This window comes from Protopterus annectens, chromosome 10.part0, assembly GCF_019279795.1.
Source record: "Protopterus annectens isolate FY-2018-M chromosome 10.part0, PAN1.0, whole genome shotgun sequence".
Lineage (NCBI taxonomy): Eukaryota > Metazoa > Chordata > Ceratodontiformes > Protopteridae > Protopterus > Protopterus annectens.
In genome coordinates, this window is record NC_056744.1 from 1,205,881,394 (window position 1) to 1,205,895,040 (window position 13,647).

The window sequence follows — 13,647 nt, forward strand, 5'->3', positions numbered from 1 at the left end:
CCACTGAAAAACATTCAGTTACTGAAAAATGAGTGCTTTTCCCATAATACTCATTTGTTTGACCTTATGAAGCAAAGAATGCCCACTTTCTGTAGAAAATTAAGGAATTTGATAATTACAGGTCTTTAAACATCTTCCTTGTCAGATGCAATAGTACTGCAATTCAAGTGCTGGATAGTCCACAATAAAACCAGGACCATGATTTTATGGGTCTAACGCTTTGAGGATGAAGATCTGGAGAACTCAGGAACTATTAGGTATTTAGATTCCCCAGGCAGATCAAAGAGAAATTAATTATCCACCTTACAATGACCTAAAACTCTTTAAATCTCTTCAAAATTTTAAAGCATTTTAGTATTCTTTTCATCCTCTTAGCTTCCTTCTTTTCCTCTAGCTCCAGTTTAGCAATAAGCCGCGGTGGTGCAGCGGTAGCATTGTCACCTCACAGCAAAAGGTTCTTCCATTCGATTCTTGGCTGGAGCACCTTCTGTGTGGAGTTTGCATGTCCTCTCTGCAGTCGAGTGGCATTCAAAAGACATGCGTGAATGGGCGTGCCTTTGTTGAAGGTTGGGGATCGGGCTGGCACCTCGACGCTGTAAAAATCTACTGCCAATCATTAGCGGACTGGAGTTCCACTGTGGTGATCCCTAACCAGGAAAAGCTGAAAGAAGAACAAGTACTTGGGGCATATTGGGGTCTACAGTAGACTCCCCAACCACACTTTCCACTTTGTACATTTTTGGAGGAACAAAACTCTGTTTTCTCACCAAAGTAAACACATAGTGGTCAAAGGATAGATTACTGTCAACATGTTTCCCGAGATCCTTGGCCAATAGCTCTACTTTTAGGGTTGCATTATCAATGTGGTAATTTTCAGGGGTGGCTGTCTTTCCAATGGGCACTATTATGCATTTTTTCACACCAAGTTTTAATCCATGGCTCTGACATTAGCTGCTTGTCTGTCTTAGGCCCTCTTGAAGGGTATCTATGCATTTTATGGATTCGATGACCATGCCTAGTTTGCAGTCATTTGCAAACATGGTCAACCAGAGCCCCTTGATGTTTGGATTGATGTCAGAGAAGTAGATGCCAAAAAGAAAAGGCACCGGGACTGATCTTTGTGGTACTCTGCTAGTGACTGGCCTTCTTATGGGTGTGGATTTCCCTATTTTAACCTCTTGCATCACATCAGTGAGCCAGCTGGCTCTCATCAGATGTCAGATCGGTTTATGCCTAATTTTGTAAATTTATACAACGCTGGAGTGGGATATTGTGTTAAATGCCTTTGCCAGGTCGAGGTAGTTAGTGTGCACTGTTTTGACCTTGTCAGTTGCTTAAGTGATCATTTATTACTCCTAAAATGTGCTTAACTTGTGTCATGATCCTGTTTTATGTTTTACTTTATTACTTTTTAATAATATGTTTATGTATTTATGTAGAATTAGTAATGCACTTGAGCTGGTGGTGTTTCAAGTGCTTGGTATTGTTTTCTGATTTTTTTTTTCATTTAGAGGATTTCAATGTTTCATAGTTTTCCTCTGCTAAATCACTTTTGAAAATGTTTCAGTTTGTTGAGTCTTAAATTCGGTGTAGGAAAAGGGACCTATGCCATCCAGGGTCCTCAGGAAACTGACCAATGTGTTGGCTGACCCCCTTTATTTATTTATTTTATTTTATATTACATTTGTTGACTGGGATAGTCCTACTGGATACATGTCCTTTTTCAGTGAAGGCCCAGGGAGAAAGGCTCCAGACATACATAGAACAAACAATTACATAATTGCATAATTACATATAAACAAAGTTTGCAAATTCAGGGCAGTGATACACACATTAAAAAGATATTAAATGTCAAACAGACTCACATAATAGTAGAACTAGTAGATTACAGACATAACAGCTAGAATGCAGTCAAGCATGGCATGAAGTCCTCTTTTAACACTTGATTATAGGTAAGAGATAGTCAGGAATCAAACAAGGACATAGCCAACGCTTTTTAAAGTACTGAATTAGACTTTTTTTTAACTGAGTTAGAGAGTTTTCTGAAGAAAGCTCAGTAGGAAGAGAGTTCCAAGTTTTGCCAAGAGAGTTGGCAAATAGAGATTCCCCAGCTGAGTTGTTGGTTTTGAAAGTTTGAACTAGTATTCTGTGAGATGAGCGAAGTGTCTTGAGGTTACTATAGGGGGTGATGAGGTTTTTAAGTACAGGTGTATTTTTGGGGTGGTAGAGAACCTTGTGTTCAACTATTAGTTGGTTAACCTGAAGCAGGTTAGGCAGTTCAAGTCACCCCAGCTGATTTAGGTTAAGACAGTGATGAGTTCTGTAGACTGCACCAGTAGCAAATTTAGCAATATGATTATAGGAGCTTGAAAGTTTGTTAAGGTCAGATTTACACAGGTTTATGAATAAAGGGGAGGCATAGAGGAGGATGGAGAATAGATGTATATGAGCAATTACAGTTCTAGCTAGTGGCGTTAGGTATGGCTTAGTCTTGTATAGTGAGCTAAGTTTTTTATTAACTGTTTTAATAGTTTTATTAATATGCAGATCAAACTTAAGGTTATTGTCTACTATTACCCCTAAGAGTTTAGTAGAGGGATCTGGTGAAATAATGTTGCCATTGTTAGACTTTAAAGTAAAGGTTGGTAAGGAAGACCTACGAATGTGGGAGATAAGCAGCAGCTTAGTTTTGTTAGGATTTAACATTAGACGACAGTTAAAGAGCCAGTTTTCAACTGTGTTGAAGGTATTTTGGGATGAAGTCTACAGATCTATAGGAGAGGTAGCCAAGCATATTAAAGTGTAATCATCCACATATTGAATGCATGTTACATTTGGAATGACTGTATACATGTCATTAATAAAGATGGAAAATAGAAGGGGTCCTAATATGGAGCCTTGGGGAACTCCAAGGGTGACAAGTAAAAGGGTACATAGTTTGTCCTGCCATAGGACATCCTGTTGTCTACCACTGAGATAAGATTAGAACCATTGAATGGCCTGGTCATCTAGGGCGATGGTTTTCAAAGTATATATGAGTAGTTAGTGGTTTACCATATTGAAGGCTATGGAAAGATCAAGAAAGATGGCTGAGAAAAGCTTATTATTGTTGCGGTGTTGGTTTATGACACTGGAGAAGGAGAGGAGGGCCAAGGTGATACTGTGGAGTGGTCTAAAGCCATGTTGAGAGTTAGCCAACAGATTGTTCTGGGTAATATAATTCAGTAGTTGTTTTTGGATGCATTTCTCCATAATTTTAGCAAGGGCTGATAAAATAGCTATGGGTCTTGTCAGAAAAATATGTATTAATGTGTGTGCTTAATGCTGATTAGAAACTAAATAAGTTAACACGTTTTTCATTCTATTTTATATGTACTATTTTATATACAGCTGAGTTTCATATGAGACTAAAAGATGCTTTTTGAAACTGCAGTGTGCTTTCTGAAACTTGCAAGATGCCCTCTGACCTAGTAATTGCTAGCACAGCAATATTCATGTTTATGCCTTTTGGAAATGTACTTGAGAAGCAGGTGATTATCTGCTAGTTCAGGAAGAAATGATTGAACAATGCTATATTCTGTAATGTAATGATTTTGAACAATCAGCTCTGTTCGAAGTATGAGAACATGCACAGCTGCAGAAGTTAGAGATAACATAGACAAAGGACTGTTGGAGAAATGAACTGCAATCTATACTTGCTTTGTGCTCGAATTAGCCATAGTACCTTGAATGGTAGCATTGCATATATCTAACCGGTGGTAGCCAAGGCCACATTGTTTTTCTTAGGAAGTTTCTCACAAAAATTGATAGTACAAGCAGAATATTGTAAAAGCAATCACTACGAAATGATGATGACAAAACTTGTGATTTACTACGTCAGCTTGGTAGGCAATGTCTTATTAGAAAATGTATAAAAATGCTTGCATTTCCTGATTCTAGTCAGGCAAACTCTGTATTAGCATGTTTTTGTCTCCTTGCTGCAAGATTAAAGTGCCTTAACCTGAACCTACCGTGGATTGATCATTTTTAAAGTATATTTTTCCTTTGACAGTTTGGTCCTTCGGACCGGAAACATATCTTTCACTCTGGCTCAGGTCAGAATTGGGCCCAGTGGCATGCACCCATACAGAGAAGTGGCCACATCGGCTCTTCTGCTTTGAAAGACCTCCGACTGAATTGTCATTCGAAAAAGGCCAGCCACTGTTTCTGATCTGGGATTGGAGGACGAGTCAACTTTCCGGTGGGATCAAGACACGGAGGGTCAGGTAGGGAAGAATTTACCTTTTTTCCTGTTTTAGATCAGGGACTTGTTACAGTATTGTTGTTTTTGTCAGGGAGATTTGCATGTGTAGATCAGGGACACAAAAGATTGCTGTCTTGTCATAGATCAAGGAAACAGAATAGGTAGGCAGTTATTCTAAATAAACTGTGAAAAGGTGTAAATCGTGGTACCAAGTGATAAAAAGGGTTATGTAACAATTTCTAACTTAGCTAAGGCAACATGGGAAATCAGTGCACAAAAAGTTCCCGAGACCCGCCCTTAACCGAAGACGCGAAATATATGCAATTACAGCGTGCCAATAATGTTAGGTATTATACAAAATGAGTTGATAAATACAAATTTGACAGTAATTTAGATAAACCTTCACTTGTTAAACTTGTTAGACAACTTAAAACAGATGCGAAAGGTCAGCTAAAAAAGCAACGACAATTAGGAGTCCCTCAGGCACACAGGTGGCTTGAGGAAGCAAACCGCAGGGAACAAAAGATTAAAAATTCAAAAGCAATGTTCTTAGACAAAGAAGACAATAACTTGGTAATAGCAACAGCCCCTCTGCCCCCTCTGCTTCCTTTACCAGAATATGAAGCGAGTGGACAAGCTGATCCACCTCCGTTATACCCAGCTGTTCCTGCAAAACCAAAACCATTTGTCAGAGATCCTATTGAGACCAGGTCTCGAGCACGCAACTTAAGAGGGGATATTGAATTGTATGAAATGAATAAAAATTCACAAGCTATGAGTGAAGAAGAGATATGTCCACTCATAGATGTACCAAATCCACAGGCAGGACAGGACAGGACCCAACTCTTCTAGTATATAGACCGTGGATACCGGAAGACATCCAGAAAGTCGCAGAGGGAATTCTCCATCCAAAAGTTAATTTTAGAAAATTCTTAGAAGACTTACAGGGCATGAGGTTAAGTTACCATTTGAATGGAGAGGAAGTAGAGAAAGTAGTTAGACAAATCGTAGGTCCAGATTGGCACATGATCAGTGGCAACTGGAATCCCCATGACGCAGAGCTTAGACCACTCCCACATAGTAATGCAGAAATGGACAACAGAGTGAAAGGTCTGGCAGACCGAATCTCTGAGAAATGGAAGCCTAGGGCTGATTGGACTTGCATTAATCAATGCATACAACAAGAAGGTGAAACTGTTGATAGATATTATGCCAGATTATTAGAATGTTTTAATAACCATTGTGGAATGCAGGTACCTGAAGACCAAACACATGATTCCCCATATGAGCAACAGTTAAAGAATGCATTTTTAAAAGGCAGTTTTGCACCCATTAGCAGCTTTATTACAAAGCACATGGTAGATCATAGTACAAGTAGATTACAGTCATTACTTGAATATGCAAGACATGCCAAAAGGCATTTTAATAGCAAAAAGAAAAAGAAAACTCAAGTATTTGCAGTAGAAGATGGATCAGAAGTCTTTGTAGTACAAACTGGGAAGAAGGGTAAGAAAAATGCCCAGGGAAATAAACAATCTGACAAACAATCAGAGGACTTTGAAGAGAGAAAGAAAAGGGGTGAATGTTTTAAATGTGAGAAAAAGGGACATTTAGCAAGGGATTGCAGGCAAAATAGAAAGGTAACCACAGAAGACAAGGAGGGTGAGGAATGACTATATGATAGTCAATAATCACTGGATAGGAATAAACAAGAAAAGACATGCACAAATGTGATAGAAGGGGTAGAGGATGTGATAGAAGAAATATAGGATGCACATGAATTCATAGATAATGAAGAAAATTAAATTTTGGACAGCATTATTGAGCTTAGAGCTCTACTTAGCAGACACAAAACCGGAAGTTACACTTCTGGTAGAGGGGAGGGAAGTTAAATTCCTGTGTGACTCAGGGGCTTCACGGACACTGATACATCCTTCCAAACTACCAGAGAATTCAGAATCACTTGACTACATATTAGTGAAAGCAGCTAATGGACAGCTGTATCGGGAGCCACTCTCCCACAACATAGTGATAACTGACCCAGTTTCAGGATGACCCAGAAAAGCAAAATTGTTGTTTCTGCAAAATGTCCAGTGAATCTCTTGGGCAGAGACCTAATGCAGATATTTGGCATAGCCGTAGTTCCAACTATGCAGGGTATGGAAGCACAGCGACAAATGGATACTTTTGTAGTGCGACCGGAGGGTGAAACATTTTATTGGTACAGCCAGGACTTAGTTACAACTGGTCCAGGGGCAGTAACCGAAGAACTGATGAACGTAGCCATCAGTAAATCCCCCTCCCTTGACACTGATAAACAGCATTTGTTGCATTGCACTCATTATTATTGTAACAGACCAGGACCTGATAAAGAATATGAGCAAGAACTGTTTAGAAACCATGCTAACAGATTAGTATTACGAAATTTGTACTGGGACACAGAAGGAAACAGTGTAGTAAGCTGTTCATTGCCCCAGGAATTCCTAGCACTTTACAAATCTAATCGATTACCACATGTGAGTTTAACTAAAGATAGAAATTTGAAGTGGGCAGACCTAGGAGAAAAAGTCACAAGGTGGGAAAAGCAGACAGAGTTAAAACTTTCTGAACAAGGAGTACAAAAGCAGAAACTAAATTGGATAACACAGACACACCCAGCTGTACACTCACAGGTAAGTGAGAATAGCTGAGTAGCACTCTTACTAGAGGAAGAGGAAAAAGCCTTACGAGACATACCAGAGACTCTCTGGTCAACAGGGAAATCAGATGTAGGACTTATTCGTACAGCAGGACCAGTTACTATCATGCCAAAATCAGCATTTAGACCTCAAAAGAGACAGTATCCCTTGAGAAAGGATGCAGAAATAGGAATCAAACCTATAATAGCAGCCTTACTTAAGGAAGGAGTCTTGATAGAATCTCCTGATTCACCATGTAATACACCCTTATTTCCTGTTAGGAAAGCAAATGGAGAATGGTGTATGGTCCAAGATTTACAAGCTGTAAATGATGCAGTTATACCCAGGGCACCTACGGTGCCAGATCCACACACTTTATTGAATGATTTGAAACCTCAACAAAAGTATTTTTCTGTGGTAGATATTGGCAATGCATTTTTCTCAATACCGATACACCCTGACAGCCAACATTTGTTTGCATTAACATTTCATGGGAAACGGTATACATATACGAGACTACCGCAGGGATATTGTGAAAGTCCAACAATGTATAAAACAACAAAATGGCGCTGAGTGAAGAGCTTTTCACCGAAATTCAAAAATCCAAAGTCCAAGAACAGAGGAAGCTCAACACGGCCAAATAAAGTTTAAAAATTTAATACTGCAGCAAGTAAGCGCTTTCATGTTTCAAGAACGCTTCATCAGACTTGTACAACTGCCATAAATTCAAACCATTTAAATACTAACTCAAAACACAGTCAGCCAATCAGAAGTGTAAGCTAATTAATACAAAATTAACATATGCTAAGAACCACATAACTATAAACCTATTGCATATAAATATGTCATAAAATTAGTTTACACTTCTGATTGGTTGACTGGTATTTTGAGTTAGTATTTAAATGGTTTGAATTTATGGCAGTTGTATAAGTCTGATGAAGCGTTCTTGAAACGTGAAAGCACTTACTTGCTGCAGTATTAAAGTTTTAAACTTTATTCGGCCATGTTGAGCTTCCTCTGTTCTTGGACTTTGGAAAGTCCAACAATATTCGCACAAGAAATGGCAAGTAACCTGGCAGGATTTATCCCACCGAAAGGCAGTCACATTTTACTTTATGTAGACGACATTCTGCTGTCAGCCCCCACCCAGCAAGAATGCAGAGAGAATACCATAGCATTATTACAATTTTTAGCCACTCAAGGACACAAGGTAAACAAAAACAAGCTGCAACTTTGGAAAAAAATAAGTTAAATACCTGGGATATGTAATATCCAAAGAAGGCAGAATATTAGATGAAGATAGAAAAACAGCAATATTACAAGCACCTAAACCAACTACCAAGAAGGAAATGATGTCCTTCCTGTGTACTACTAACTTTTGTCGGGGTTGGATTCCAACCTCTGCTTTAGAATTTGCTCCGCTGACCAACTTGATATTCAAAAAGCCGATGGCAGCACAATATTTATTACAGTGGACACCAGAAGCAGAATCAGCTTTCTGCAAACTGAAGCAACTGATAGCTTCTTCCTTAGTTTTAGGATTACCAAACTATCATAAACGATTTTTCCAAACTGTAGATTGTAAGCAAGGTTATATGACATCAGTGTTAACACAACAGCATGGAGACAAACAACGCCCCATAACTTATTATTCATCACAGCTAGACCCAGTGGTGCGATCCTTGCCCCACTGTGTACAAGCAGTAGTCGCAGCTGCAATGGCAGTGCAGGCTTCAGCCTCAGTATTATTGTTCCACCCTCTCACATTGAGAGTGCCTCATGCAGTCGCGATTATTTTACTGCAAGAAAAAGTAGCATATCTTTCTCCTGCTAGACATCTTTCCTGTATGACTATACTCTTGAGCCAACCTCATATGACAATTGAACGATGCACAACTTTGAATCCGTCAACCTTGCTCCCAACCTCTGCAGATGGCAAACCACACTGCTGCCTGCAGGAGATTGAGCAAAAGACACTACCAGGAAAAGATCTCACAGATGTTCCCTTGGATGATGCAGAGGTGACATACTATGTGGACAGCTCGTACAGGAGGGGTCCTACAGGAGAGAATCTAGTGGGGTATGCAGTAGTTTCTGATACTGAGATTTTAGAAGCAAAGTCTTTAACACACAACTTATCTGCACAAGCAGCAGAATTGATTGCTTTGACAAGGGCATGTACCTTGGCAAAAGGTAAGAGAGTGAACATTTTTACTGACAATCAGTATGCTTTTTCTACTGTACATGTTTTTGCGCAGCAGTGGAAAAATAGAGGAATGATAATATCTACTGCTAAACCAATTAACCATGCCCAATTTATTTTAGACTTGTTAGACTCTATTCAGTTACCTCAGAAAGTAGCTATTTGCAAATGCGTAGCTCATACCAAGCAGCAGGATAGAATTTCAAAAGGTAATGTGAGGGCTGATACAGCTGCAAAGCAAGCAGCTTCAGCTTCAGAAGCTTTTCTTTTGAGTGAGGAATTACAACCATCTGAGATTTTAGACTTAGAAATGTTAAAAACAATGCAGACACTTACTACAAATGTAGAAAAACAAAAGTGGATGAAACGAGGAGCAATCCTTGAGAAGAGACTGTACATCTCCAAAGAGAAGAAACCGATTTTGCCATCTAACTTGTTTAGATATGCAGCTTTGTTGAGCCATGGGCAGTGCCATGTCTCAACAGGGGAGATGGTACAGTTAGTGAATTGAGTGTTTACGACGTATGGATTTACAAACTACACAAAAAATTTTTGTGCAGCATGCCATGTTTGTAACAAGCATCATGCACAAGGGTCATTGAAACCTAAGCAAGGGAGTTTCCCTACACCACTGTATCCATTCCATACTATTTGTATGGATTTTATAGAGCTGAACAAATGTGAAAATAAGAAGTACTGCCTTGTCATTATAGATATGTTTTCCAAATGGGTGGAAGCTTTTCCAACTAAAAATCCAGATGCAGCTACTGTTGCAAAAGTCCTCGTTAAAGAAATTATTCCTAGATTTGGCATACCGGAAAAGATTTATAGTGACAATGGCACACACTTTGTAAATCAAACTATACAACAACTCAGTCGTTATTTCAGGATTTCTCTGAAAAATCATTGTGCATACCACCCCCAATCTGCAGGATTAGTAGAGAGGCATAATGGGGTTTTGAAAAACAAGCTTAGAAAATTGATTAGTGAGACACAAAAGAACTGGGTGCACTGTTCACCTCTGGCACTGTTGAGCATGAGAACTGTTCCAAATGCAAAGGGGTTAACTCCTTTTGAAATTTTGTTTGGGAGGGCATATTATACACCTCAATGGAAACCTCTCATGCCTGCAGAGCAGGAGGCTGACAGTTCACTTGCAGAGTATATGAGGCGATTTTTGAATAACAAACTTTTGCAGTTAAATTCTGTTTCAGATAAAGAGCAAATCAGACCACTGGAAGCAGCAGTAGCCCCAGGCACATAGGTCTGGGTGAAGGTTGTGAAGAGAAAGAACTGGAGTTCTCCGAAGTGGGAAGGGCCATACTAGGTACTACTGTCGACACCCACTGTAGTCAAGATCGCAGAGCAAGCATCCTGGATTCATTTGACACACTGTAAACTGGTTAAGAACTTTGAACTGGACAAAAACCTTGTTACTGTTGTACAACAAGAACAAAATGACCAGGTATAGAGCAAACAGAGATACAGAACAACCTCAGAAAACTTGCATGATTATTCTGATAGCTATACTGATAACATTGATCTTTTTGTTGTGGCCTTTCTTTTTCCCAGCCACAAAAGTTGAACTGATCAAACGAGATGCATCACTCATAGACTGGCATCCAAACTTTAACAGTTACCAGGCAATTAAATATGTGTATGCTGAGACTTTCAATATTTCAAACTGTTGTGTTTGCACAGCTATACCGACAGCATACGGGGGATTATTAATGACTGCTGTCCCCCTAGGGTTCAATGAGACCTGGGAAAACTTGATTTTTGATACTACACCTGTGAAGTCACAAGACAAAATAGCATTGTACCTACCTGTTACACAAAAAGGGATTGTATGTTTTTACAAGAATGACACTATTCAGGTGGGTTGGAGCAATTGCAATGTGACTGTTTCTTATAAATATTATATTAAACCTAGTAAGACTAAAACTATTTGTGATACAAACTATGATGCATATTTTGCTAAGATGCATAAGAGTGTTGATGAGATACAGCATAATCCTGTTCTTTTAAAACAGTTTTCTATTATTGATAAGAAAATGTTTCATGCAGGGCAAGCTTATATCAATACTAAAGTAGAGAATTGTTATTTTGTTTGTGGGAAAAAAGCACATAAATGGCTACCTGAAAATTGGTCCGGCAGTTGTTTTTTGGGTTACCTGGTTCCGGCCATATGACACACTGCAGCTTTGCCTCAGGGAAAAATTTGAAACATCAGAGAGGTCAGCAGCAAACCTAGAAGTCTGATTAAGAGACCCGAGAATCCAGAAGGATGAATCGAAGCAGGATGGAGAAACCATAACTCCAGATAAACTGACACACATGGACTTGAGTGACACCATTATATCATGGGCAGGCATAGCCCCTGCATATGGTGCAGTGAAATTGATTTGGGAGCTGAGAAAACTGTCTAAACTTCTCAAAGTTATGAGCAATGCAACTTTTTCTGCTCTCGAACTAGTGACTGATGAACTGAATGCTATGAGAACTGTGGTGCTTCAGAACCGCATGGCTCTTGACTTCACCCTAGCAGTGAGAGGTGGTATGTGCGCTTTAATAAAAGAAGAATGCTGTTCGTACATTCCTGACAACCAGCACAAAATAAACAACCATCTTGAGGTGATCCAGCAAGTGTCGACCATGACCAAACCAGGCCCAAACCCTCTGATGGACTTTTTACAGAATTTGTTTGGGGGTGGGGTTCCATCCTAATGAACATCCTGATTGCCATTTGTGTGGGATTACTCCTATTAGGAGCATGCATTTGTTGTGGTATTCCCTGCATGAAAAACTTAATCAAAAAATTTATAGATATATCAGTTTCTGAGACTTTGTATCAAAGTACTGAAATTGAAGAATTGTTGAAATGTGAAACACTTTCATAAGTTTAAACTGAATGACTCTCTTAACTGCAAATCCTGAATGGAAGAGGTTAGGAGAAGAAGCAAACTGTTTATTCTTTTGAAAATAGAATTAAAAAGTATTAACAGGGGGGAAATGTCAGAAAGATATGTATTAATGTGTGTGCTTAATGCTGATTAGAAACTAAATAAGTTAACACATTTTTCATTTTATTTTATATGCACTATTTTATATACAGCTGAGTTTCACATGAGACTAAAAGATGCTTTTTGAAACTGCAGTGTGCTTTCTGAAACGTGCAAGATGCCCTCTGACCTAGTAATTGCTAGCACAGCAATATTCATGTTTATGCCTTTTGGAAATGTACTTGAGAAGCAGGTGATTATCTGCTAGGTCAGGAAGAAATGAATGAACAATGCTATATTCTGTAATGTAATGATTTTGAGCAATCAGCTCTGTTCGAAGTATGAGAACATGCACAGCTGCAGAAGTTTAGAGATCACATAGACAAAGGACTGTTGGAGAAATGAACTGCAATCTATACTTGCTTTGTGCTCGAATTAGCCATAGTACCTTGACTGGTAACATTGCATATATCTAACCGGTGGTAGCCAAGGCCATGTTGTTTTTCTTAGGAAGTTTCTCACAAAAATTGATAGTACAAGCAGAATATTGTAAAAACAATCACTATGAAATGATGATGACAAAACTTGTGATTTACTACGTCAGCTTGGTAGGCAATGTCTTATTAGAAAATGTATAAAAATGCTTGCATTTTCTGATTTTAGTCAGACAAGCTCTGTATTAGCACATTTTTGTCTCCTTGCTGCAAGATTAAAGTGCCTTAACCAGAACCTACCGTGTATTGATCATTTTTAAAGTATATTTTTCCTTTGACAGGTCTATAATTTGACAGTTCAGTGGAGATGCCCCCTTTATGGAGTGGAATAACATGGGCTATCTTCTAGACGGAGGGGATGGAAGCTTTAGATATGGTTCTATTGATCAGGATGGAAATGGGGTATAGTATGTCATCTGCAGCTTTTTGTAGATATTCTGCAGGGAGGAGATCTGCAGATAGGGTGCTTGGTTTTAATTTCTTAATTAGTGTTTGGGCTAGTGATGTGGAAACTGGTTGAAAGTTAAAGGAGAGTTGGGAATTGGGTATGGAGGCTATCGGATTTGGGCAGCTAGGGGATAGTTGGTTAGCTAGGTGATGGATGGTTTCTGTAAAGAAACTGTTAAAGGTATTGGCAACTTCTTCTGAGGGTTTTTGGTTAGTAGCTGAGGGGGTAGGAGTGGTGGATTGCCCTGGGTGAAGAAGTTTATTTATACCTGCCCAAAACTTTTGAGGTTTGTTTTGGTGTTTCTGTTGTAGATGACAATAAGGGTTTTTTCTTGTCTAACGCAATGGATTTTTTTGTGTCATTCCTTAGCTGTCTATATCTAAGTTGATCCATGGGGGCTTTTGTGGCATATGAGGTGGTCCAAGCCTTATTTATAAGTAGGATTTTTTGTCTGGTTCTTTTGAAAGCCAAGGAACAACTTTTGCTTTGGTTCTAATAGAATGAGCTGGTGCATGGGTGTCAAGGATGGTTAGGAATTTGGTATTAAAGTAATTTACAGATTCTTCAAGTGGTAGTTGC

General features: G+C 39.0%; 1 protein-coding gene across 1 annotated transcript in view; it reads right to left on the reverse strand.

Annotated features, from left to right (window-relative positions):
• The window catches only part of SHISAL2A (shisa like 2A), a 2,291,278-nt gene that overhangs the window by 123,047 nt on the left and 2,154,584 nt on the right, over positions 1–13,647 (reverse strand). The window lies entirely within an intron of this gene.